At 39.9% G+C, this 26752-nt stretch overlaps 1 long non-coding RNA gene across 1 annotated transcript; it reads left to right on the plus strand.

Moving 5' to 3' along the window:
• Positions 1–5548: 5548 nt before the first annotated feature.
• Positions 5549–26444, plus strand: LOC144587043 (uncharacterized). The gene is made up of 2 exons (XR_013542193.1): positions 5549–7576; positions 8403–26444. It is a non-coding gene; the product is annotated as an uncharacterized LOC144587043 (long non-coding RNA).
• Positions 26445–26752: the final 308 nt, after the last annotated feature.

Genomic DNA, 26752 nt, shown 5'->3' on the forward strand with positions numbered 1-26752 from the left:
TGTCTGTCCGAAGACAGTTTCCATGGTCATGTGGCCAGCGCGATTAGACATGAAACGTCATTACCTTCCCACCGAGGTGGTACCTAGCATTTGCATGCTTTCAAACTGCTAGGTTGCCAGGAGCTTGGACAAGCGATGGAAGCTCACTCTGTTCCGTGGATTCAATCTCACGACTGCTGGTCTTCTGACCTTGTAGCACAGAGGCTTCTGCGGTTCAATCCGCAGCACCACCACGTCCCTTGCTTCTATGATACCTACCTTTGACCAAAGGCAGCTGTGGAATAGAACATGATACATGCATCATTGGGGGTAGAACAACTTGGGCTGCCCATCATGTGTGGAAGCAAGCCTTTTGGTAAAGTCTAACTAAGGTTTACATGGCTTTTATAGTAGATTGAGAGTCAGTGTGGTGTAGAGAATAGCATGTCAGACTAGAACTTGGGTTTAGATCCATGCTCAACCATGGAAACTCAGTGTCGGTGTAAGTATTGGCAGCAGCAATAGTAAACCGCTCCTTGAACATCCCACAAAACTCAAAAAACCAATTATGACCATCATAATCAGAAAGTTGCATGATGGCAAATAACAGCAACATTAGAAATTATTTCTTCATTTGGTCTTCCTGTGACTTTTCTAGCAGACAAAAGTAAACTCGTGTAAGTTCCCTATAATTTAGACCATTTCTTCTTAAGAGGGCCAAATGCTTTCATCATAGAAGGAGAGTGTGCCTTCCCTATTTTAGTTATTTGCATAGCATCCAAAAATAAGAGCTGAATTTAGTCCAGAAGTGCCATTTCAGTGCATAGTCTTGTGAAAAGGTGGGTTTTAGAATGAGCTGCAAATCAGCTAAGACCTTCAGTTGTTGTTTCTGGCTATGTATTTTGATGGAATCCACTGCTGTGGGAACTAATTTCTGACCATTTTCTCACTACAGCACATTGCTGTAAAATGTTGGCACATTTACAATCAACACAAAATACTAGCTTTGCAAACAGATGTTCAGGGGTGGTCAACCATGCACTCCTCTCTTAGCCAGTCTTCTAAGGCCAAATCAATCATTGGAGCATGCTAGCCACTGTGCCTACTTCAGATGAGTTAACTCCATACCTGTGGTGCAGCTGCTGCCACATGGCTACACTTGTGTGGGATCCAAAAGACTATTTTTGAGCTGCATAAAAGAAAGACATTTCTTTTGTGTCACTGTGAACAATGAGTTTAGAGCAAGGGTAGGGGGCTTCTTAAATTGGCCTGATCTTTGGAATCATCATATGCCCAAAAAATTGATGCGTATGAGCCCTTTTTAAAGGAATATGTTGTTGTCTATACACTGTAGAGAAGATGCCACTTAAGAATCAATGACTGGGAATCTCTTGCTATTCAATCAGGTTTCAGTAACTTGCTATAGCTAACTGTGGCCAGAGTGCATCTCATTTACCATGTGACCAGGCATGTGACAAAGATGTGCCTGGATGCCTCATCAATTAGCCACAAAGAGCTTCAGTGGGTTATTCAACCTTATCGAAATGCTAATAGGATTCTGACCAAAGTCAGCCACTGTGGCCAAAGTATCATTAGGGAAGTACATTATATGAATCTACTCATTCTAGCTCCTGCCTTGCCCAGCCTCTGTTCCTATTTATATCCCACATCTCACACCCATGCTATTAATTTTTTTTCCATGGCTGTGGCTCTTGATGCTGGTACAAGATAGTAATCTAGGTGCACAACCCACTCTGCACCCTTTGGGCAGCTATGCCCACACATAGCTCTTTGGTTCTTTACAGCTCAAGAAGGCAGTGCTGGCAGAAGCAGAACTTGGCATTGGAGAGTCAGGAAACCCCAAGAGACTCTTTGTATTCTTCCCATCATCATTTGGCATCTTTCTTGAGTACAAGGATGTGTGAAGTGCAAAGTCACTTTTATGCCCCAGATACCCTCTGTTGCTAGCTGGATGGCTCAGTGGTTTAGGTATCTGGCTGCAGAGCCAGGGGTTGGGAGTTTGATTCCCGACAAATAGAGCCAGCCTGTTTGGCCTTGGGTAAGCTGCACAGTCCCACGGTGGCCCCAGAAGGAACACAAAACACTTCTGTCTACTCTATGTCGATAATCCTGGAAAGGAGTACTACTTCCCAACCGTGGAAACTGCCAGGAACAGTGGTTACCCAATAGAACAAAAATGCAGGCCCATCTAAGCTCCTCGATCCCAGCACAAATGAAATAAGAAACTGACTTCCAGCAACTTTCCATTTTGATTGTTTTAAAACATGTTTTGCTCATTTTTGGGCCAAATGCAGCTTCTCGGTGGATCCCAGATGCAGAAAATTGGCCCTTGGACTCTCCAGAGTTGCCTGCTCCTGTTTTATTGCAGCTTGAAAAGACAACACTCAACATAGAAACAAATTATTCCCGGCAAAATTTCTAGGGAGTATTTCTGTCCTTCAGATAGTACAGGGGAATATTCATCACTGCTGAATGTGCACTGATGTCGTAGAGATAGGCATGAATGGAATGGACTCTCATTCCCAGGTTTTGTGTATAGCTATCTTTCCTCCAAATTCAAATGTTTTCTTAAAAGCCATTTGTTTGATTTTCTATATGCAGCTTGCACAGATGCTCTGTGTGTGTATGTTGGAAAGCTGTTTAACATACCAAATAGGATGAGCTCTCAACTCAAAAGACAGTGAGTATCTGTTTAGTGGTAAGAAGGGGAAGGAGGTGAGTTTTCTCTGAGCCATTTTCTTGAAACACAGTTTTCGATCCACTGACCATCTTATGTGAGCATCCTCTGGGCAGAATTCAATAGCTGAAATCAGCCATGGCACCCCAAACACCTCTTCCCTTTTAAAGTCTTGCAGTGGCAGCTTTCTAAAGCAACTTGTGTGCTGGATCAATAGTGCAAGTGATTCAGCTGCCGTCCTTGGAGATTTGTCATCTCTCCCCTCTCCTCTTTCCTGCAGTGCTGGATAAATTGATATTGTTTTAATGATTGATGCTGCTTTTATTTGCTATGAGCTGAACATGTTATAATGTTAAGATGATTGAAATAAACTGTTTGGATTGTTGTATTATTTTTGGATTGCTACATTGCTTTGAAATGAATTGCTGCTAAATCTTTTTATTATAATGATGCTTTGCTGCGTGTTTCACTTTCTTTTACTGCTCTTTTTCTGTTGTGAGATACTCCATACTTATCTGTGTGGAAAAACAGCATACCATCACCACTACCTCTAATCTGCATCATCTCAGCATTTTTTATTTTTGCATGCTGTGTTAAGGAATCCAAATGGTCTTGTATGTATTGCAGTGGAAAGTAAATTATTAAACTAAAGCTAATGTAGTATTCTAAAGCTAGAATCCTATTGGTGTTCATAGAAGTTTTGCACGACTTGCCATCGCTAATTATGGTTACCTGACAGGATGCCAGCTGCATCTCAATCATGGGTGTGGCCATGCACCCAACTGTGCAGATGAGAAGTGCCCCGCCACCTCATCAGTTAGCAACAGCAAGCTACATAAATCTTACACAAGCTCCAAGTGGCCTACTGCCTAAAGGCCAGTTGAAAGAGCAATCACAGAATCTTCATTTCCCTTTTGGCAAGCTCCCTGATGCTGCCTGACCTCACACTGGTTGGGATACTGGTTGCATTTAATTTCATTTATTTTATTTAAAATATTTTGCCTCACTTTTCTCCTTAAAAGGACCGAAGGGATCCCACATAATTAAAAAGACAATTCTTAAAAGTTAAAACAGTAAGTATATTTAATTATTTTATTTATTTATTGTATTTATACCCCACCTATCTAGTCATTTCGACCACTCTAGGCGTCAATATATATATCAATAGAATTACAGTATACATTATACATCAATATATTAAATAACTAAACAAGTATTATATTAAAAATGGCAGAAAAAAATCAATATTAAAACACATTTAAAAGCAACAGAGCACAACAATCCGCTTAAAAAACAACAGCAACAACAGCACCTCTCAGACAATCGGTCACTAAGGGAAACCCTGCCTGAAGAGAAAAGTCTTTGCCTGCTTGCAGAAGGACAGCAAAGATGGGGCCAGCCTGGCCTCCTGTGGGAGGGAGTTCCAGAGCCTGGGAGAAGAGATAGAGAAGGCCCTCTCCCATGTCTCCACCAAGCATGCCTGTGAGAGTGGTGAGACTGAGCAGAAGGCCTCCACTGATAATTTTAATGCCCAAGCAGGCTCATACAGGGAAACGTGGTTTTTTTCGATCACTTGGGCCCAAGCTGGTTAGAGCTTTGTCGGTTAAAACTAGCAGTTTGAATTGGCTATGCGTTTCATAACGTAGCAGCCACCACTGAGAAAGCCTGAATTCTAGTGATAGATTTCTGGGGCTCTCTCAGGGAAGTGAGCCACAGTACCATCACTTAAGCAGAACAGGTAGAATAGGCAGATGATCTCAGGGAGAGGTGCTCTGACAAGGAATAAGGTCCCAAACAGTTAAAGGCCTTGTATGTTAACTAGTCACATGAAGGGAAGCCTGCTGGAGCAGGGAGGGGACACTTGCGAACAAAGCAGTTGAGTACACCCCTGGATAGCTCAGTGGTTTAGGTACGTGGCTGAGGAGCCAGAGATTAGGAGTTCAATTCCTCACTGTGCGTCCTGGGAATAGAGCCAGCATGTGTGGCCTTGGGCAAGTTACACAGTCCCAGGGCACCCCCAGAAGAAGGGAATGCTAAAACACTTCTGAGTGTTCTTTATCTGGAAAAACCCTAGAAAGTGTTGCCCTAAATCAGAATTGACTTAATGGGACATTATTAAAAAGTGTGAGTAAAGCTTCTCGTTAAATCCTAAATTGCCTACTTTTTTCCCCATCCCCAAAGTAAGAAAAATATAGGTTTAATGTTCTCTTTTCTTTTTTTGTTTTGTTTAAAAAACTGGTAATCATGGAGTCTAATCCATTTACAAACAACACTGCAGAGATGTAGTCTACATTACATCTGCTTTTTCTGCCTTTGTGCATGTCTAAGTTTTTGCTGGTTTTTTTTTTTGCTTAAAAAGTTATATACATATAAAAGTAGAAAAGAGGGAAGAACACAAGTTTCAGACAATGACAATTCCTGTTATGTAAGACCCATGCCTTCTGAAGTTAGGTTGGCTTATTTATTAAGGGTTTATTTCCCTATCAGTAGGTACTAAAGTACTTTACATAGTGCTAGAGATACAACCAGAATTTGGGATCGATGAACCATCTGTCAGCTTTGGATGGAAATAAACTGAGATGCATTCTGGAAAACTGTAAAATAGTTCATCTTACTTCTGAAGTAGAACTAAATCCCTCCCTTCACCATTGATCTTTGTTCTCCCCTGTTAAAATCCAGTTTATAAACAGGGTTGCTAGTACAAAAGGGATAGGGGTACTCCAGACCAGTGGTTCTTAACCTTTGTTACTCGGATGTTTTTGAACTGCAGCTCCCAGAAACCCCAGCCAGCACAGTTGGTGGTGAAGGCTTCTGGGAGTTGCAATCCAAAACTCCTGAGTAACCCAAGGTTAAGAACCAGTGTTCCAGACAACGGTTGCACTGTCTTGTATGCAAAACCCCAATGGCACTTAGAAATCATTTCCAAGGTGTAGCAAATGCAATACTTTGATGTAACTCTGCAGCCGCCCTAAGAGCAGCTGGTAATGTATACACAAAACCTTATACTTTGCATAAGCAACCAGACTTTAAGTTCTTCTCCAGAATAATTCATCTGAACTACTGGTCTTTTGAGATGGAAGTCGTGAAAACTATATAGATCCAGCTGTTATATATGACTTCCAGATAATCTGGCTAAACCACTGATACTAAAATGGATCTTACTGCTCCATTAGGACAAACTTTCTCAATAGAAGACATGACAGATTTCATAAATAAGTCAGACTTCATTCTTATTTTTTTTACCTGCTAAAACCATTTTGTATGTGTCATTGTGTGTGGCTTGTTCCCCCATCCCAAACCACCCTTTCTATATCTGGCTCAAGCATTTGAAAGGGAGAAAAAAGTCATTTTTACCTTCTCTTCATGCAGAACTGCATAATTGCTAAATGACCCCTTACATTTTTAGAATCTGTGTTTTCTAGGTGTGGGGCCAGAAAACCGATGTACAGTACTTTTTTAAATTACTCCTTTTAGAGCTGGGTTTACTAGTAGAGCAGTGGGAGATAAGATATGGAATCCTCCTGAGCAGCTGGGAATCCCAGGGTGTTCAGGAGAAGTTAGCAACATCCTAGTGTGAAGGCAGGAGGAGAAGGGGACGACAGACGATGAGATGGTTGGACAGTGTCATCGAAGCTATCAGTATGAATCTGACCCAACTCTGGGAGGCAGTGGAAGACAGGAGGGCCTGGTGTGCTCTGGTCCATGGAGTCACGAAGAGTTGGACACGACTAAATGACTAAACAGATTTACAGAATTCATTGTGGAGAGACCCACATAGAGAAGCTTATCAGTAGACCATTTCCACTCTGAAATTTCTCACGCAGATTTACCTAATTGCTGAAGCCACATTTTTCAAAGGGCACTGGGACATTGTGTTCTGGTGCATTGTTACTAAGGGTGTCAAACAATAGAGAGAAGGGAGATGCTTCCTTTCCCTTCCCTCTTTCCCCACAATAGCTTCTAGTGCTGCTATCCCAATATAGTTGTCCCAATATGCAATAATAACCATGTCCTACCAACTTGATTCTCACTTAGGGTCACCCTCCCATGATTTTCTAGGTATAATGTACTTAGAAGTGGTTTATCAATTACTCCTTCTAGTGACACCCTGAGTCTGTGCAGCTTGCCCAAGACTACATGGGTGCGGCACGTAAACCTATCTGCCATCCATGCATCAAACAATCTTGCCTGGCTCCTCTCCTGTGAAAGAGCATGGCATTCCAATCCACTGAGCTGTGGTGGCACCTAATTAATTTTTAGGGAACATTTAAAGAGAAGGGGAAGGGCATTGGGAGGCTAGATGAGGAGGTTCAACGGAGAGATAGCAAGCTGGGATTTCTTCTCCAGCAACATCTTCCCCTTCAAGTTCAGATTTTAATCCAAGCCACAGAAGAATTTAAGAGCCTTGATTCTCTCCACCTCTTTTTTATAAGTGCTACAAGTCCCTCAAACTGATATTGGGGTGAACAACTTTTGTTGGCACCACCTGTAAATGTATCAATTTAGACAAGAAGAGATGACATCAAACATAGCTATTATATTCAACTGGGACACACATTCTGCTTCCCCATCCCACCTTAGCTATCCTCCCAGGTTGGAGAGATTATGCATAGCTCAGAGAAGTAATGATCAAACGGAGGGAAAGATGTCATCCTATGCTTTGTAGTAAGCTCTTTTATCCCTTTCAACTTGCCGACAAGAAAATGTCTTTTCCTGGCTTTGCTACCATCTTTGAAAGCATTAACAAGTGTTCTGTGGTTTCTAAAAGACTTCACTTTTTCTTTTATATCTCCAGGGTTACCACCCCGCTAGGTGTGGAAGATCTTTATTCACTGCTTTATGGGACACTTTTCCCCACCCTTTTTGGTAAACTATCTAACTCAATTGAAGGAGGAACAGGTATGTCACAAGCCAAATGATTTTTTTTCTTTGTTCCTAAAAATCCTAGGGCACGTTATCTTTTTATGCTCCAATGCAGGAGTCTTTTATTGACAGCCACCTACTTTTCCTGATCTAGGTTCTTACAAAATCTTGACCTCTTAACATGTCTTCATTTGGAGCATGCTTTTAAGGATTGTGAAAGGTAGCTAGCAGATTGAACATGGTACCTGAAAATCAAATTTGTTCAGTGCTATCTGATACCATTGTGCACTCAGGATATTATTATTATTATTATTTGTAGATATCCATGGACATAAATATCAAGTTGAACAGATAAAAAAGAGGGGGGAGATATCAAAGGAACTATAAAGGCTTGACTCAGAATCTACCCCATGGCTATTTTATACAATAATTCTGTCACAAGAGTGTTTCAGGCAGGTTTGAAACCCTGGAGCTAAACAACTGGCTGATCAATTCCAACCAATATATGAGATTCAGCTCTTTCTGTTACTGCTGGACCCTCATTCAATCCCAATTAGGGTTTGATATCAAAGAATTTCTGTACTAGGATTTAGACTGAGAGGAGTGGGAGATCTCTGGTCATCAGTCCACATTTTGCCAATTCTCCATATGAGCCATAGAAGCCCCCAACAATTTCCTTTCCCCTTCTGAATCCCTTTCCCTCTCTAAAGTCCTCACTGTGTCCAAAAAATATGAAGATGAGAGAGAGACTCTTAAAATTGGCACTAAAACAGAATGTAACTAAGATATATGTTACCTCTTATCAGTTTCATGGCCAGAATCCTGTTCATTTTATGCTCTCATGCAACGGTTTGTTGTGCAGGTAGATCGGCACTTCCTGATTTTGCACAAAATCCTATGACTAAGAATCTTCAATTTTAGAGAATGAAGTGAAATCTGCACTCAAAATGCTTGGAAGAAATAAGTCACCAGGAATAAAAGGGCTACTGATGGAACTATTTCAAAGTGCAGAGATTGAATCTGTCAAAATTCCTTTCAAGAATATGTCGACAAATGTGGAAAAGAAAACAATGGCTCACAGTCTAGAAATGTTCAATATGCTTTCCAATTCCTCAAGGAGTCAATAATGACAGGACCATTGCATTAATTTCTCATGCAAGCAAATAGATGCTCAAGGTGTCACAACAAAGACTTTAACCTTATATGGAGCAAGAAACATCTGATGTTCAAGTGGGATTCTTAAAAAAAAATAGGCATTAAAGATCATATTACAATATGTGCTGGATATAGGAGTATATAGATCACAGAAAAACCATTGATTGTGTGGATCATAAAAAGCTATATACTGTTCTAAGCCTTGTTCTAAAAAATAAAAATAAAAGTAAAAGTAAAGAAATGGATGTGCCTCAATACCCAATTGACCAGAGATGTATTCTGTGTTATGAACAAGAAGCTAGTATGAGAATAGAATTGTTTCCCACAGGCAAAGGTGTCACATATGGGGGTATTTTATTTCGCTATCTGTTCAAATTGTATGTAGAATATATCATACAGAAAGCTAGATTAGATTGAGATGAAGGTGTGAAAATGGGAGAAGAATCATCAATAATTTAAGATATGCACATGATAGCATATTACTGGCAGTCTGCAACAATGACTCAAAACAAATCCTGATGAAGGTGAAAGAAAATGCAAACAAGGTAGGACTTGACCATTAAGAAGACAAAAATCATGACTACGGTAGAACTACATAACTTGAGTGTTGACAATGAAGACACTGAAATAGTTAAAGATTTTGTGTTCAATCATCAAACCAAATAGACCAAAGCCAAGGTCATCAACACAATTGCATTTTCAGTTACTATGTATAGGTTTGAAAGCTGGACAGTGAAGAAAGTTAACGGGAAAAATTGACTTGTACCAGACTGCTGGAAAAGAGCTGTGTGGATACCCTGGATCAAAAAGAAGACAAACTAGGTTGTAGATCAAATCTGGAAAAGACAACAACATGAGGAAAAGTTGAAGTCAGAAGGAAAAAAAAGGAATATCAGATATGAGGTGGATTTGATTCTTTGAGTAGGGCTGTTAATGAGGTCACACATTGATATTGTTGCCATAAGTAAGAGGTGATTTCATGGTGTGATGGTAGCAGGACCGAAAGACAGAAATCCTATGAAGGTTTAGAACACCAGACAGGACTATAAAGGGCAAAATTGTTTTTCAGATAACTCCTATTCAGTTGTTGCCTATCTCATTATTACTAACACATTTAGGGAGGGGTAAGTAGCTTTCTTTCCTTCCCCTTCCTTCCCATGGACAGCTACATATTTGAAGAGTAGAAACTCCTCTTTCATGGAGAATCTACATGTGAGGGAAAACATGGGTTTTCCAGTGTACATGCTAACATGGAAGCCTACATGCAAGCAAAGACCTGGCCTTCACAGACATGTTGGCCTCCAAGTAGAGAAAGCTATCATGGAGAGGAAAGGAGCTAGGTGCTCGTCTTTCATCATATTAAAGAGAGAAAAATGGGTAAATAACAAAGGAATAGGGTTCACTGTACTGCATGTATAAACTCATTTCCATTGTCATATATCTCTTGTTTGAAGTGACAATCTGAGCCAAACTGACAAATTTCTTTTTCCTTACAGAAGTCGGATTAAGCACCGTTCTGCCCTTTAACCATTTGGACAGTCTGGGCCTTTGTACTTGTTGATATGTCAGAGAATATTAATAGCTAAAGGTTGATCTTCAGTAGATATATAGGAGAAGGAACTTGGTCAGGTGATAGTTTGTTAAGCAGACTGAGAAGAGCAGCATTTCCCCGGTTCCCCTCTTCTGCAGGACAGCAGAAAGTTATGATTATCAATTCAGTTTTCTATCTAAAGGTACGAGAGCCTTGCTTGCTTTCCATTTTGTCACACTAATCACCCTTGAAAGTAGAAGCTGAAAGAGTAATGAATGCCCACAAAATAATGGAAATTATATGTACGTGGAGCATATATATTAAGCAAGCAGACATTGTGTACCTAAGGTAAGTAATACAGATAACTTCAATTCTTCAAAAAAAAAAAAAAATCTCCAGCAAATCTATATTTAAACCACCATTTTTTTCAATTCTTCAAAAAACCTCCGGGTTATGAATGTGGGATATTGTACTTCTGTACCCATGATTCAAAAAGCCAGGAAATGGCCCAGTATTGCTACATAATATGGTGACTGTGTTGCCAGCAGGAAAATGGATGCCAAGCTTTACATTGCAAAGGACAGCTTGAATGTTGACAACATGAATGACAGCAGTCAAGGTGGTCTACAGGAAACCTTCTCCTGGTCACTGTCATTCACACTTATCATGAAACAGCCCTGACAATTGTTTTGTGTTTGGGTACGAAGTGCTAGTAAAGTGGATATGATATTGTACAGCAATACTGGGCCATTTCCTGGCTTTTTGAGTCATGGATACAGAAGTACAATATCCCACATTCATAACCCGGAGGTTTTTTGAAAAATTGAAAAAAATGGTGGTTTAAATATAGATTTGCTGCACACAGATTCAATCCGAAATTTCCCTCATATAGAATTACCTAGTGGCAGATGATTCCAGAAGATGAGCATATGATATGTACTATGGTTACTGGGAGAAGAAATAAGTGAGAACAGCTTGGATGTAGCTGTAGTCCCTCTGTGCCAAAATATTTTGAAGGGCTGTTTTGAACTTAATGAAATGGTGAAGCAATGGAGAAACATATACACTCTTTAACCTCTTGGTTAAACTAATGTTGCCATGCCTGCTCTGCCAAAAGCAGATTGGAAAGCTGCGTTCCAATTTCATATCCTTTCCCTTGAGTTAGGCAAGCTGAGAAAGAAAGCTGTATTGGACCAACATCTCTACAGATGTGTTGTGTACATTTTCCAAAATATGTCCCTTTGCATTTTGAATTTTTTTTGAAAAAGAAAGAAGTTGGAGTTAGCAAAGAATGTCACTGGAAAGCAAGGTCAAAATCATGCATACTATATGAAAGGCAGTTAGTGAAGACAGGAACAAAAATCAAGTCATTTGAAATGTGATGGCAGTAGAGATACTAAAGGCAACTAGAAAAGCAGAAAAGCGGGTGCTCAGTCATGTCAAGCCTGAGCTATTGCTCAAGCAAAAATGAGTAACGAGCACCATGCACATTAAATACAAATACAGAAGTGACCCAAATAGACTGTATTTCTGGGAAAAGTGAGGTGAACTAGTAGACAAAGAGGAAGATCTAACATGAGATGGATTGACTCAATAAATCATGGAATCATGGGGGGGTCAGCTACACAGTGATTTTATCCCTCATTTTGATCTGCTGACAATACAGTAAAGTTCAATCACGTGATGCAAAACCAATTTCAAACCCGACTGCCCTTTTCTGGTCTCCATTCAAATTAATTTGGTTGAGTTGCAGGGCTGCTTCCCCCCCTTTTTTGGTATGCTCCATTATAACCAACAATAATTATTTCTGCGGGGACATCACACCAAAGTTGCAGCATGTGTGAATGACAAGATCAATTTCTGCTTTGAAGAAGTGAACCAATTTAGCCCGACCTTACCTGGTACAGCTTCTCTACACAGACAAATCCATAAATAATCTTTTGGACTGCTAGAATGCTCTGCCACTTTTTATATTTATGAACATAAATTTATATGTGTTTAATATATTCTTAATCTCATCCACAAACCTTGTAATAGTTTCTTTCTATGATCAATTTCACAAAATTTCTGTTATTATTTCCAGGAGAAGAACAGAGGTTCAAACAGTGACTTGACCCAATTCAATCTTTGGCTCAATAGGAATCTCAATAGGAATATCAGTGTCCTCCGTCTAACCCCTCTCCCCCTCCCTCACACATCCATCCAAAATATATGCTTAATTGCAGTTCACAGGCTCTGTATAGTATAACAAGGATAGTGGATTGCTAGTATGTCAGTATGCATACTTATTAAGCAATTATGTGCTTGAGCTAATTGCTTAATTGTGAAAAAAGAGAGAGCTAGGATCTGCAAAAGCTAGTTACTTTTCCTTTTTTGATTCTGTTCCCATTTGTAAAACTAAACAGGTGTGTGATGATATTTATTATGTTCACAGCAAAATGAGTTTTATCCTGAAAATTAGCCATGTGTGATTATTTGTCTGTGCCAACTCCAAGTTATAAATTGTCACATTATTAACATTAAGAGAGCTTATGGCTCTTCCAGACAGGGCACTTGTTCTTGTTAAAGTACCAGATTCTTCACTGATATTTGCAATAGCTCTCTTTCCATCCATATGACATTTCTCTTGCTCCAGTAAATATAGTGCTTTCCCCCTGGTTTTCTGCTCCTTTCCACCCATCCTGAGAGCATCTTGTATTTTTAGTATCACTTTAGGAGGGAGCAGGATTTAGCACCCTCATCTTCTCTGTTTGAGGTTTATGTCAAGAATGCTAGCATACAGTGGTCAGCACCTTTCAATTAGCTCTTTTTAAACATTGTTTTGTTTTGTTTTAAAATACTGTAAGCTCCACGAAAGCAACTCCAGCAGGGATATATGGTGGATTCCCACATGTGGGTCTCTTTGCTACCTGCACAAATGTCTTTGGAAACTTCTAGAGCCTAAAGAAAAACAAACCCTTTCATGAGACCTACTCTCCACCTTGTATCTAGTCCTCAGTTCCTGTAGTCCACCACTGAGAGAGAGAAAACAGGCTTTGTGTGGTAGACTGAGGGGAAGATGGGTAGGTTGGTCAACCTGTCCTCCTTTTTTGTGGTCTCTGTGAATCACACATATGGGAGACTTGCAATCTCAGTTACCAGCAGATGGTATGTTATGCCAATACAGAGGAGATAACCGCTCTGCCGAATGCAGAATCAAGTTTTGCCCTCACACCACCAATGTTGATGAATGTTGAAGGCTGCAACTGTATTCTTGCCTTGCAAATGTCTGGTAGAAAAGCTCTGATGTCTGGATAGACATTTTGCAGGACCTCTAAGGATCTTTTGAGGACTGGGTCTAAAAAAGCATGAAGCTGTAGAGACCTGTTCTTGATGCACTATAATTGCTGACATGTGTACTTCTATGTATACCTGACTAGAACTACTGGAGCCAGAAAGGAAAATTTTGTTTTATCATGACAGAAGTAAGAGAAGTCCAGTTTGCCTAGCCTTGATCACTGCAACCACCCAAGAACTGCGATTCAACTCACTCCAGCCTCTTTCATGCACATGTAACTGGAGCCTCTTCCTTCAGGACCTCATAAGCTTCACTGAAACATCAACTGCATTTCTAAGATACTTTCCCCATAATGGACTCTGGTTTTTGTATTTGTCTTGTGTCAGTTTAATTCTGTGCCATATATACCTGGAAGGCACCAGGTTGCCTATTGCTTATAAGCAATTTAACATCTTATTAAAGTCTACATATTCATGAACTGTTAAATAACACTTTCCTGATATATAAGATTGCTCTTACTGTAAATTACTGAGATCAGTCTGGTAAGATACACTATAGTTCAAAGTTCATGTGCGTGGATGTCAGAATGTGCCTATTTTTGTGCCCATCTTGGTTGACCCCACCTGTTAGCTAAACATATTTCATGTAATGCCATTTACATATATACTGTTGAAAAAAAATCCATTTTTAAATTCTGAATTGGAATGGCTTTGCTTCCAGGTGGTAGAATTTTCCTCTGTGTTCCTTTATAGCTCTGCTCTACTCCATTTCTGTGTTAGTTTATGCACCAAAAGATTGTGGTAATTTGTACTGAAGTATACATTTAAACTTGTGTTTTCTAACAAAATACTGTACACATGCGTGGTTTGTTTCCTGGATGAACAGCTGACCCCACCTCCAGCACTGCCATTGAGTGGATGCCCATGGAAGGGGGCAGGGCTCAGGACCACAGATCAGCTGTTCATCCAGGAAACAAACCGCGCCAAACCACCAAATTGCTGGTTTGTGCCCCTCTCTAGTGAAATTCAAAGGATATGTGCATTCTCATCAGCAGATTAATCTGGGAGGTGCAGCTCAGAAGCAGGCATGGTGGTGGGACTCAGACGATGAGATCAGCATATGTCTGGTTGCACTAGAAAGGAAGCAATCTCCCTTAGAGTGGCCCTTCTGTATCACTCCAGCCCAGTCCTTAAAGGTAGTACCTCTACTGCTGAATGAAAAAGATCCCACTGGGGCATGAAGCATGGTCAGGCTGGAGCATTATTCCCTGTATGCCATGTGATCACCACACTGCTGCACAAGCGGACGAAATTGTGAGCTATCGCCCCCTGTGATCACATAGTCAGGACCCTTCAGTTCAGTTCATAGAACCCAAGCATCCCCACTCTGAAAGAGCCAGTGAACACGTTTTCTGATATGTTGGTGGTGGATCATTTTTAATAGGAGATTACCAGGTCTATAATATACACTATAGGAAAGAAATGCATGGTGATGCTTTTTTGGTAAATAATGGACTGACAGAAGTCTAAAATGAAGTAGGAGGTGAAGGGAGAGTCCACCACAAGACTCTTTTATTTATTTATTTTATTAGATTTATACCCTGCTCATCTAGACCAAAGGTCTACTCTGGGCCGCATTACAAATTTAAAAACAGTAAAACCAATAAACATGCAATAAATCCAAGATGGTGAATTTAAGATACAGCAGGAGGGAAAGCCTGCCCAAATAGCCAAGTCTCGAGTTCACTTCTGAAGACACCCAGAGAGGGAGCCAGGCGGATCTTTTGGAATAATATTTTGTAATATGATCTTTTGTAATAATCCCTCTTTTATTTGAGAACAAGAGCCCTCAAGATGTCGGTGGTTCACTCCTTTTTCTGCTTGCTTCATGAAAGTCAGTTCTCTCCTTAAATTTACATTTCGTTGTTGTCCTGTTAGTTCTTCTGCGTTACATGGTGCTTTTGCCTCTTAAAAAAAAATCACAAAGCACCTCAGGTCTCAAGAGAAAGCAGATGCCCCAGTCAAGTGACTGGCATATACCAGCCATAAGCATATTCACATGAGAAAATGCCCTGACAATTATGTTCTCTCTCTGAGATATTTTCCAGCTGAGTTCCTGCCCATTCTGTTCCCACCACATTCTCAGCATTGCATAATGGAAAAAGCAGAGGAACGTCACTTTAATAACCAGACCAGGAACATCAGACTTTGAAAACTGGGACTTCCCCTTGCTCTTTGCACATGCCCCCCCCTCCTGTTTAAGCTTGCACTCGAGAATGGGAATATACTTCATTTCGTTTGACTCTTTTTCTCTATACAAATCTGTTTTTGGAAAGAGCGGATAAAGGAAGATTTATTGTATTTTCTGATTATTGTAGCTGCAGATTTCACAGTCTGTTACAAGGTAGTTTCTTTTTATCAACAAATTACAGAGAGAGAGAGAGAGAGAGCAATAGTTATGTTACCAAGAAATTGGGATTATACAAATACAACAGTTTTGGGAGTGGGTGGCAGTAATATGTGTACAGAAAAATACATGGTTGCTGTAACATGTTTGGTAATGAAATAACAATATTTGTATTTGACTTACTGTATTTTAAACTATTGATGCAACACATTCTTCCTCTAATGTGGGCCACAGCACATGTTCAGAGAAATGCATCTGCATCTTTTCTGCTCTTACAATGCTTTTCCTCAAGCAATATGATCTTTGCTGTGCGTGACTCTGGAATGACATGTACAAAGGAAGTCCTCATCTACCATACAGAGTTATGATACACATGGTTATCCTTTTAACATGTTTTTGCAGTCATACTTGTTCTGCCCATTGAAGGAGCACTCCTTCTACATGTATAGGTTCTTTGGGTGGACCCATAACAGGAGAGGAGAAAGAGAACAACATATAGTCTCTGGGGAAAAACCAACTCAGCATTACACAAGACATATTTTTGAGACAGTCATAGAAAGGTGTGCAAAATCCACTCACACAGTGTGAGAAATCAGTCCGCCTAGGACATTTGCGAACCTTTTGCTTGGTGTGTCTGATCGGAATCTTGGCGTTGCTCACCTTTCGTGGTCTTCTCAGAATCCCAGGGAGAGGTGCCTCACATGGGTCTGTGCCTCTGTTTATAAGCTGTGGATTCAAAGCCTGGTGTTGGGTGGGCAAACAGAGAGTCTAAGATATTGCATGTAGGTCTATCAGGATCTGTAGCCAAGTGCAACTGTCTACCCACATTCTTAGCCAGCCTCTCTTCCTGGCTTTTAAACATTTCAGTCCCTTGCCTCACTCTGTGATTGCTGTTTTCTTTAGACTAGTCAGTCCCAGTGCGACCATGGTGGCTGGGGGATTCTGCAAGCTATTTTCCAAAGTAACTACTTTTCCAAACTCTGATCCAAGTATGGTTGCAATTATTGTATCAGCCTTGGCTGCTAAGAGGCATTCCTAGCTATTGAGATGGCCTGTATCCTCCACAACAGTACTGGATTGGAGGGCATCCATCTCCACCCCCAATATAAATGTGATGCTTTAGGGCAGATGCCAACCCATTCCTGAACAGCACTTACTTGTTCTCAAGAACTACCAATTTTGTTGAAGAGAAAGAAAGAAAAATATCTTAGGGCTGCAGTTTGACACTTCCCAAAATGCTGTCCCCTAGGCAGAGTTATCAGAAAGCTTAGTTTCTGTGAGTATATTGATAGCAGTGTGGTTGAGCTGTAACTGATTGCTATGAATTCAACATGAGAATAAATGAGAGCATCCAGTTCCTACTGCAGCAGATTCCCATATCTTCACAAGCACAGGTTCAGAACTAGCTTGTTTGGTGCCCATCTCTCTCTCTCTCTCTCTCTCTCTCTCTCTCTCTCTCTCTCTCTCTCTCTCTCTCTCTCTCTCTCTCTCTCTCTATCTATCTATCTATCTATCTATCTATCTATCTATCGAGAATGAAGCTACATATCAACTTGTCTGTCTTTAAAGAACAGAAAATTGAGGAGAGAGGAAAGGTGGCTAAAAAGGAAGCAACAGGCCAGAAGGAGCTTTTCTCAAAGAGTGTGAGAGGTAGGAAAAAAATTTGAACTTTAGTGACAGCTACATAGCATGCTCTTCATAGACACCTAGCATTAAAGGTGAAGCATGCAAAATTATATTTTCCAGCAATAATAATTGTAGGCTGCACCAAAGCAGAAAATAAAGCAGCGGAGAACCTTTAATTTATATCTTCAGGTTCTTATTGCAGTATCGGCACAAGTATTAAAAGCCAAGAACTAAACTTCCCATAAAACTCATGGTCTTCAGCGGAAACATGAGGACATTGGTTTACAGCTCAAAAAAAAAAAAAAAAGGCACTTTATGACCTAGGCAGATTGAGTAATCTTACTTTGAGATAGCACATCTGTTTCAGAATGTGTTACTTGAACAACAAACCACTTCTGAGTACCCTCAAGCCAGAAAATCCTGAAAAGTGTTGCCATAAGTACGAATTGACTTGATGGCACACCGTTATTATTAACTTGTATTGTACCTTTCCTTTCATAAAAAGAATTTATTTCCCTGGTTGCAATCCTGTTGTGCAGCTACGTGTTCACCACAAAGATGATGTCATAAGCAGTGGAAATCCCCACTGATTAAAGACTCCCTTTGGTGATTTTTGTATGCACACAATTTCATTGTGTTGTAAATGGGTTTTGTGCACCCTGAAATAACCTTTATTCAAAATTGCTGCTTTTAATCAGCAGCAAAATTCTGTGGCTGCTGGCATCATCCCCAGTGGACACTAGGAGATCTGCAACAGGATTTCAACCAATGTCTTGGACCAGAACTTTCATGTCTCTTTTCCTACCTGCATCCCCCAGTAGTTCACACTTCAAATCTGTTCATGGGACTCTTAAAAGTGGTGTGGTATGTATAGTTGTTGAATAATACAATTCTTTTTTTTAGTCAGTAGAGTCATAGCTATTTGGAATGCTCTCTCTCTCTCTCTCTCTGTGTGTGTGTGTGTGTGTGTGTGTGTGTGTGTGAGAGAGAGAGAGAGAGAGAGAGAGAAAGACAGAGAGATTGTGTCTCTGTGAAAAGGGATTTGGTTACATTATTCGAGTCTTACTCTCATTATAAGGCTTGGAAGACTTACTTTTAATTTCCTTCACAGCAATTTGTTCATATTTTACACATATTTTTCCAATTGTATAAACTTGGATTTTTCAATTTCAATAAAGTGAGTTTCTGCACATTTTCCAAATACAGACATTTTTCTTTATACACGTTTTCCAACAGGGAGGAAAGACAGAAGTGATAGCTGCATGCAGTCCCTCCTGAATATCAACACAGGCTGGGTTATTCTGACTTGGAAGTAAATCACAGTTAGATGAATGTCTAGTTCTGTTAGACATATATTTTCTTTCTCTTCAATCCTTTTTTTTCCCGTACTACAGTTTCAGACCATGTTCCACAATTCTGTCTTTATATCCAAAGACATTCAGGGGCCCTGAAATTTTATTCCATTAGGATCATTTAAGAACAAAAATTCATTCTGTGTGCTGTTACTGCATTGGCCACCTGCCTGCTTGGGTCCTACAGACGAGCCCTTGCTGTCTCTCTCTGTTCTTTCCCGTATTTGCTCCTGACTGCAGTGTAGCCAGATTTTATAAAGAATGACCTGACCTTTTCCTTAATATGTATGAAGAGCAATAAGCCTAAGTGTGAATCATGCAAGGATTGAAATTATGTGACCCCAGTGCCCCTCTCTAACCATGTGGATAGATGTATTTGTATTTTTATATTTTCCTTTTCTTATGTACTTTTCCATGTCTAAAACACCCCATGTATGATGCCACCCTTTTCTGACCCCAAATTAAGAAATCAATATTTTAAACATAAAATAGAACACATTTTTATTTAATAATTAGGTAACATTTACATACCAGTACTGTCATGTTATGCATCACACTTAGCTTTGAGCATATTGCTTTATTCAGCCTCTGGGCTCAGAACACTCAGACATTACCAGTCCCTGTTGCATCTGAGCACTGCCTACAATAATATCATTGTCACTGTCATTTAGTCATTTAGTTGTGTCCGACTCTTCGTGACCCCATGGACCAGAGCATGCCAGACCCTCCTATCTTCCACTGCCTCCCGTAGTTGTGTCAAATTCATATTGGTTGCTTCAACGACACTGTCCAACCATCTCATCCTCTGTCGTCCCCTTCTCCTATTGCCTTCACACTTTCCCAACATCAAGGTCTTTTCCAAGGAGTCTTCTCTTCTCATGAGATGGCCAAAATACTGGAGCCTCAGCTTCAGGGTCTGTCCTTCCAATGAGCACTCAGGTTTGTTTCTTGGCAAAGAAACTGGAGTGGCTTGCCAATTCCTACTCCAGGTGGATTGCATTTAGTCGGAACCTTCCACTAAGACCTGTCTGTCTTGGGTGGACCTGCACGGCATAGCCCATAGCTTCTTTGAGTTACTCAAGCCCCTTCGCCACGACAAGGCAGCAATCCATGAAGGGGTACGATAATATAAAATATAATAAATAATATAAAATATGTGCTGAAAAATTCAGTGTATTTCCATAAGGCTCTCAACGGTTATAGGGATTTCTTGTCACTTTTTCATCAAGGCAATAGCAGTACCAAAGGGTACAAAGCAGGTTTTATTGCACTTTTCTCTTTCACAGTGTTTTGGGGATGGGGGTGTGTGTCAAAAAACCACAATGTATTCCTATAATTTCAGTGGAATGCTTTGAATGACAGTTTTATCACACCACACTTTAACAACAAGAAGTGGCATGATGAACTACTTTGGTGTGTTTTGCAGCATCTGCTTTCCTGTCACACTCTGTCTCAGAATTCTGGTGGGCGTCTTCTGTTTCAAGCAGTGATGACGGCCTCACACACCCCTAGTGAGTGTCACCATCTGTGCGAGGGTACACCCTCTTCCCAACCAGGTCCTCACTTGTACTCTTGGTCTGCTTGCCTGTTTCCACTGTTGTCCAATCCAGCTATTTTCTGCTTAATGTGATTGCACTCACGCATCTTAAGTACAAGTCTACTATTATTCTCTCTCTTGGCATTGACCATGCATGTTGTCATGATAACATGTCAGTAAAATTAAGTGGAAATCTTAAATGACTCCGGGCAAATGGCTTAAGAGCCCAGTGCTAGTTTCTGGCTTCATGACATGGTTGATATGTTTGACTCTCTATGTTGCTTCCTGATACTATGATGACATGACAACATGATGGAAAGGGAGCACAGTATGATGAATTATCATAACCCTCTCATCCACCTGCCAGCGTGAAGGATATGAATATATGGCACTGAACATGCACAGGGATAGTGAGTTTCTAACTTCTGTGGGGGTGACCATCTGCTGAATCCTTTGACACACCATGTGGACATGGCCAGCAATGTGCCACAACTTGTAAGTCCAATAAAGAACAGAGGGTAGTGAGGAAGAGTAAGGCTAGTTTGGAAAGGCCATGCAATACATTGCAATAGGCAGGCCTTTCACCAGTATGGTGAAATGGGTTATATGGGTTGTAAAATAATTTAAAATTACTTTAATTTTTTTATTGATTTGGCTGCTTTTAATATGGCACCAGTTTAATTATTTTTAATATTGTAATAAATGATTGTATTTTTAGTATTTAATATTGTTTGCTTTAATAGCGTAAGCTGCCTCGGGTCCTTTTTTGGAGAAAGATGGGTATAAGTAATAGAATTAAAATGAAAAAAAATCACAGGAAATCACAAAGGAAATAAATTACCACATGGCAGGAAGCAATGTGAGAATGACTAGCACTGCTTTTCCCAAAGAAAGAAAAGAAAGCAAATGATGTAGATAAAGTCTGATAAAATTCCATTCATGATGAGATCTCATGAAGGTTGCACACCAGATCATCTCGTTTATGATGATAGGTCTTGCTAATCCCAAAGGTGTCTGTATAAGAAGAACTTATTTTTCTGCATTACATAAAAGAAAACATAGCACTCATGACTAAACCTAAGACATTTAATTCTGTCTAAACCATTTTTAGTCAGGTATATGTAAATATGTTCATCACAGTATGTGAAATTAGAAGCATAGAGATATAGTGCTGGATGAAATATGTTTACAGCAAATACTACATTTATTTCAGAAACAGTGCAATGTCCATACATTGTGGACCAAGTAACAGAAACCTTGATTTAGCTCTCTCAGCCATGAAGTTGGAGAAGTAATTTCAGATACTGTATGAGCAATGGTTACCCAAGACTTAACCCAACTTGCCTTGCAAGGGGAAAAGGATAATAGGTGTGTATGTATCTCTATATGCATGAGGCAGAGAGCCATGTATTGGAAGAAGAGTAAGATTTGTTACTGTTTTAAAAAGCAAATGAAGTTGTGTAAGAAAAGTAGATTATGTAATCTACATAGGCTTTCCCCTCTGCCAGGACCTTTACCAACAAAGGACTCAGTATAGTTGCTGGAGCAATAGAACAGCAACAGCCACAGAAGCTCTGCTGCCGAGTGTTGGTAACCACAAGGGCAAAGGGTCACGTTTACACAGGGACTTCTTTCATTGGTGCAGACAGTCAACTAGAGGGCAATGCACAATGCTTCTAACTCTTCGCTTCCTCTCTCATTCCGTCTCTCACTTTCTCTACATGTATTCCTGGAACTGTGGATTTGGAGCAAGATGGCGTCACCTATTAACAAGACAGAATAAAATGCAGCCATATAGCAAGATTCATTGCTTATTGAACAATGAGGTATCAGCATCTGAGTTTTAGTGAAATGGATAAAAACAATGAAATAAAATAGAAGCCACCCTTGTGGGCTGTTCTGTTCTACCATTTAGAGATATTTCCTCGTTTTCATGATGGGAATTCTAGCAATTTCTCCCATTTTCTTACCAAATGTGAACATTTCTTTCCATTTATTTTCTCCATTCGAGAATTCTAGAATCAATGACATCATAGTCCTTTCCTGGCCTAGTGGTAAGCAAAGGTTGAGATCACTAATCAAATCAGTTCAAGAAGCTGTCCTTAGATATGGTCAACAATCCCACCACATTGAATCAAGCACCAGAGCTTGGATAAGTCTCTTTGGGTAATTAGAATTCCTAGAATCCCCAACTAATAATTCTGGGAGTTGCAGTCCAAAAAAGCAGCTATTCTAGACTGTGAGAAGGACTCCATGTTATTCTTAATCTACATCCTCTCTCAATGATCAAGAGACTAGCTTGGAGGATGGATTAAATATGATGAAACAACTGAGTTATTGTATGTTCTTGATCGGGAGCACTAGGCTGTAGCAGAATTTTTGCTATTGAACTGCATGAATTTCTCTCTGGACTTATTGCTGAAATTATTTGGAAATGTATTGGTGATCAAATGCATTGGTGATCAAAGGTGTAGTGAACAGCCCTGCCCTCACCTGTCCATCATAGCAGAACAGTGGAGAAGGAGCCAATGAGAGGATGGAAGGCGGAGCCAAGGGGGGAGGGAGCTGGATATAAAGGCTGGTGTGTAGAGCCTGAGGAGAGAGATTCTGGTAGAGAGAGACTGTGTGAAACTTAAAAGTGAACTAAGAGTGAGTTAGAGATCTGAAAGAATGATGAATAGAACAGAGAGTTAAAAGAGGTTTACAGTTAGATGTGATTCAAATATAAGTGATTGGCAGCCTGTGATTTATCTATTGAATTGTAATCATATATTAACTTCCCTAATCTAATAAATGACTTGAGTTTTAAAAGCACACATGTCTCCATGATTAAATGGTATTAAAGCAGTAATACCTGGTGGCAGTGAAGAAGGAAGAAGAGCGAGAACCTCGTGAAGGCCTGGGGGGATAGGGGCTTCAGAGGAAATCGCCACAAAAGGCTTGACAGAATGCCAGTCGTGTTTCATGTTTGAAAGAGAGTCCTGATCACACAACTGAATTTAAAATATGTAGTGGTCAGCAGTTATAATAAAAGTACATAAATGGCCAAACAGACAGAAATTTTGTGAAGGTCAGAGAAAGCTAGGCATGCTGCTTATATACCACACCATAGTGCTTAAAACACTCTCTGAGCAGTTCACAATTAATTATATAGGTCACACATTCCCCCCCCCCACAAGCCGGGTGCTCAGTTTACCAACCTTAGAAGGCTGGAAGGCTGAGTTAACTTCAAACCACCTACCTGAGCCCAGGATTGAACTCGTGCCATGAGTAGAGCCTTCACTGCAGTACTGTAGTTTAACCACTCTACCAAAAAGCTCAGAAATTGCTCCGACATTCACAAAACAAGGGCAGTAGTGGATGACTCTTCAGACTAGAATGGACTAGAATGGGAAGAGCCTCATCCTCAAATTTTGTAGATTTGCCCCTACCCTGATCATGTGCCCTCTACAACTCTTCCTTATCTGTGTTATTTGCAGATTCACATTGCATCTGCACTTCTCCAACAGGAAAATATATACTGTAACTGTTCTCTCAAGAACAGCTGTCGAACTATATATTGACCATGATTTGCATCCTACCAATCTCCTGGTTCTAACAATTTGTGATTAATTTTTCTTTAATGGGCAGGACTAAATGAGACATATCTGATCTGTACTTTGAAGAGTTTTGGAGATTTTCAGCAAGGATGCACTAGTGCTTTAGTGCAAAAAATATTATTCATGATTTGTTAAAACATTTTTGTACTTATGTGTTCTTACAATGCCAAGGCAAATTGGCATGTTAAAATGCTAATATCACATATAGTAGATTACCAGCGACAATAATATGAAGTTGGAAATAGAAAAAAATATGTATTAAGCAGGTTACTGAAGTGGCTTAATATGCCTGGTCAGACGAATAGCTTTGACCTGACCCCCCACCCCTACCCCCCACCCCGATCAGATACTGGCACCAATCACGACCTCTCTCTCTCTCTCTCTGATTCCATAATCATGGCACAGCCACATGAGAGGCCTCCTTTACACATTGCCACATAAAAACCAACAGTACCTGAGTCTCCATTGATAATCTTAAAGCACGGGCATGCTGGTGTCCTTCAGATACAAAAAAAACAGGATTCTGTGGCAAGTGTTTGGACCATTGGCTATTCTGGACTTTTACTCTTATTTGAGTCTAGATGGGCGGGGTATAAATCTGATAAAATAAAATAAATTATTACTGCATTTGAGAGTCAGGATGGTATAGAAGTCCAAGAGGGTTGGACTGGGATTGGAGAGATGCTGGTTCTAGTCCTCACTCAGCAAAGAAACTCATATGGTGACCTTGGGCCAGTCACTCTCCTTTTGTTGGATGTACCTCAGGGGATTTTATGAGGAAAAAAGTGAGAAGGGGAGCCTTGCCTTTAACTCACTGGAGGAAATGTGGGATTATTTGAACATTTATTCTCTCTATGCTCAGGTGTATTTTGCCTGTCACACTAATCTCATCCTCTCATGTGTTCCTGGCTGCCTTGGCTACCACTGGCTCAGTTGCTCTCACGGCACAACCGCAGGGAAAACGCACAAAAAAGAATAATGTAGGCTTTATAACCAGTTTTATAAACTAATTCTTTAGGAGCAATGAGAAATGCTTTGATTCTGAGAGTGAAAAACTGTGCCAGCCTCTACTACAAATATTTATTTTGTGCCATTGGCTTTTCAGTACAACGTTGTTGATAAAAATCTAAAGGGCATTTTCAGAAGATTCTGAGGAAGACACAAATATAGAAGAAACTGGTATGTTAAAATACTGTATTGAAATTATTATCAGCTTGTTTATTTTCAAAAGGGAGTCCAAGGAAACCCAAACACTTAATTGTGTGTGTGTGGTTTTTTTGTTTTGTTTTGTTGTGGGTTTCTGATTTCCTAAAAAATCTCCTTAAACTAAACAGGATTATTTTTTCAAGGTAGAATATTTGCTTAAAATGATATCTACAGAGCTAAAACCCCTCAGATGTTGTGGAAATAGATATAAACAATAACAAAACTTTTATGTAGCAAAACTATTATCCATTTTAATGGAAGGTGGTCTTTATTTACGAACAGGGGGTTGCATATAATATTTTCCTTTGATTTGTAATCTCCCTATAAGATTTCCTTTATAAAAATCAAATTTGTATACTTAATGTCTCTTCTCATTATAAACCTAAACCATAGTACTCACATGCAGGTCAATTGATTCTTATCTGGAATATCTTTTATGTGGCCGTTAGACTGTTAACTTATAATATTAATGACGTCTTTTACTGCAGTGGCTAAATTTATAGATTTCTTCTTAGGCGGTTTCATTACTTGCTTTAACAGTTTATGATGGAAAATTCAGTGTTAGAAAAATCAAAACTGCTGGGTTGGAAAGCAGTGGTGGGAGCAGAGGCAATTTTCAACGTACAAAGAAAGGAAGGGTTAAGTAGTCCCTTCCTTTTACATCCGTTGCTCTCGACTGCAACTGCTAAGGTTGCTTTTTTATTTTTATTTTTTTAAAAAAACTTTTGGAAGAAAATCCACACAGTTGAATTTTAGGTATAATTGAGCTTCAGGAGATGACATTCTTACATCTTTAAGGCAAAATGCTGGCACACCTTGCAAACAATTGAAATATGAATTAGCTGGTTTCCCATCATATGTTAAAAGAAAAGGTTAAAAGAAAAGTGGGGGCTACTGAGATGAGCTGAAGCTGAAGCTGTAGGTGAGTGTTCTTTAAGTTGTGAATAAAAGCACACAGCATGGATAGGTCTTCAACAGAAGCTCTACCAGAGAATGAAAATGAAAGCTGTGAGCCAAGTTCAGCTGGAATCTGTTCCCTTAGAAGTGCAGCCCACAGACGACATGTATCCTCTGGGCCTAAATGCATCTCATGCTGTCTTTGCAACCACCAACCTCCTCACAGCTGAAGATGGTTTTAAATTTTTCCTTAAATAATTCAGCTCAAAATGTCCCTTCTGTGTGTGGAAGTGGAAGGTAATTTTGCCACCCCAGTACCCCTGCCTCCTTGTACTCCCCCCTAGTATTTTTCTAATTCTTAAAAATACATTTTTCTGGCCACTAGAGGGCATGAGTGGACTTTTCTTTTTAATGACAAGAATAAGACATATTTGGGGAGTGAATAGCAGCTGCAGCATCTTCAGTTCAGTATGTTTGGCCTTTGGCTCCTGGCAGTTGCCCACTTCAGCCTCAGAAACAATTTCTCCAAGGGACTTTGTCATCCTTAACTTCAGTTCCATTGATCATGGTCTTTCTTATTTTACATATTATTTTAAACAAACAAACAAAAAATCAACCAATAATCA

This window comes from Pogona vitticeps, chromosome 2 (assembly GCF_051106095.1).
Source record: "Pogona vitticeps strain Pit_001003342236 chromosome 2, PviZW2.1, whole genome shotgun sequence".
NCBI lineage: Eukaryota > Metazoa > Chordata > Lepidosauria > Squamata > Agamidae > Pogona > Pogona vitticeps.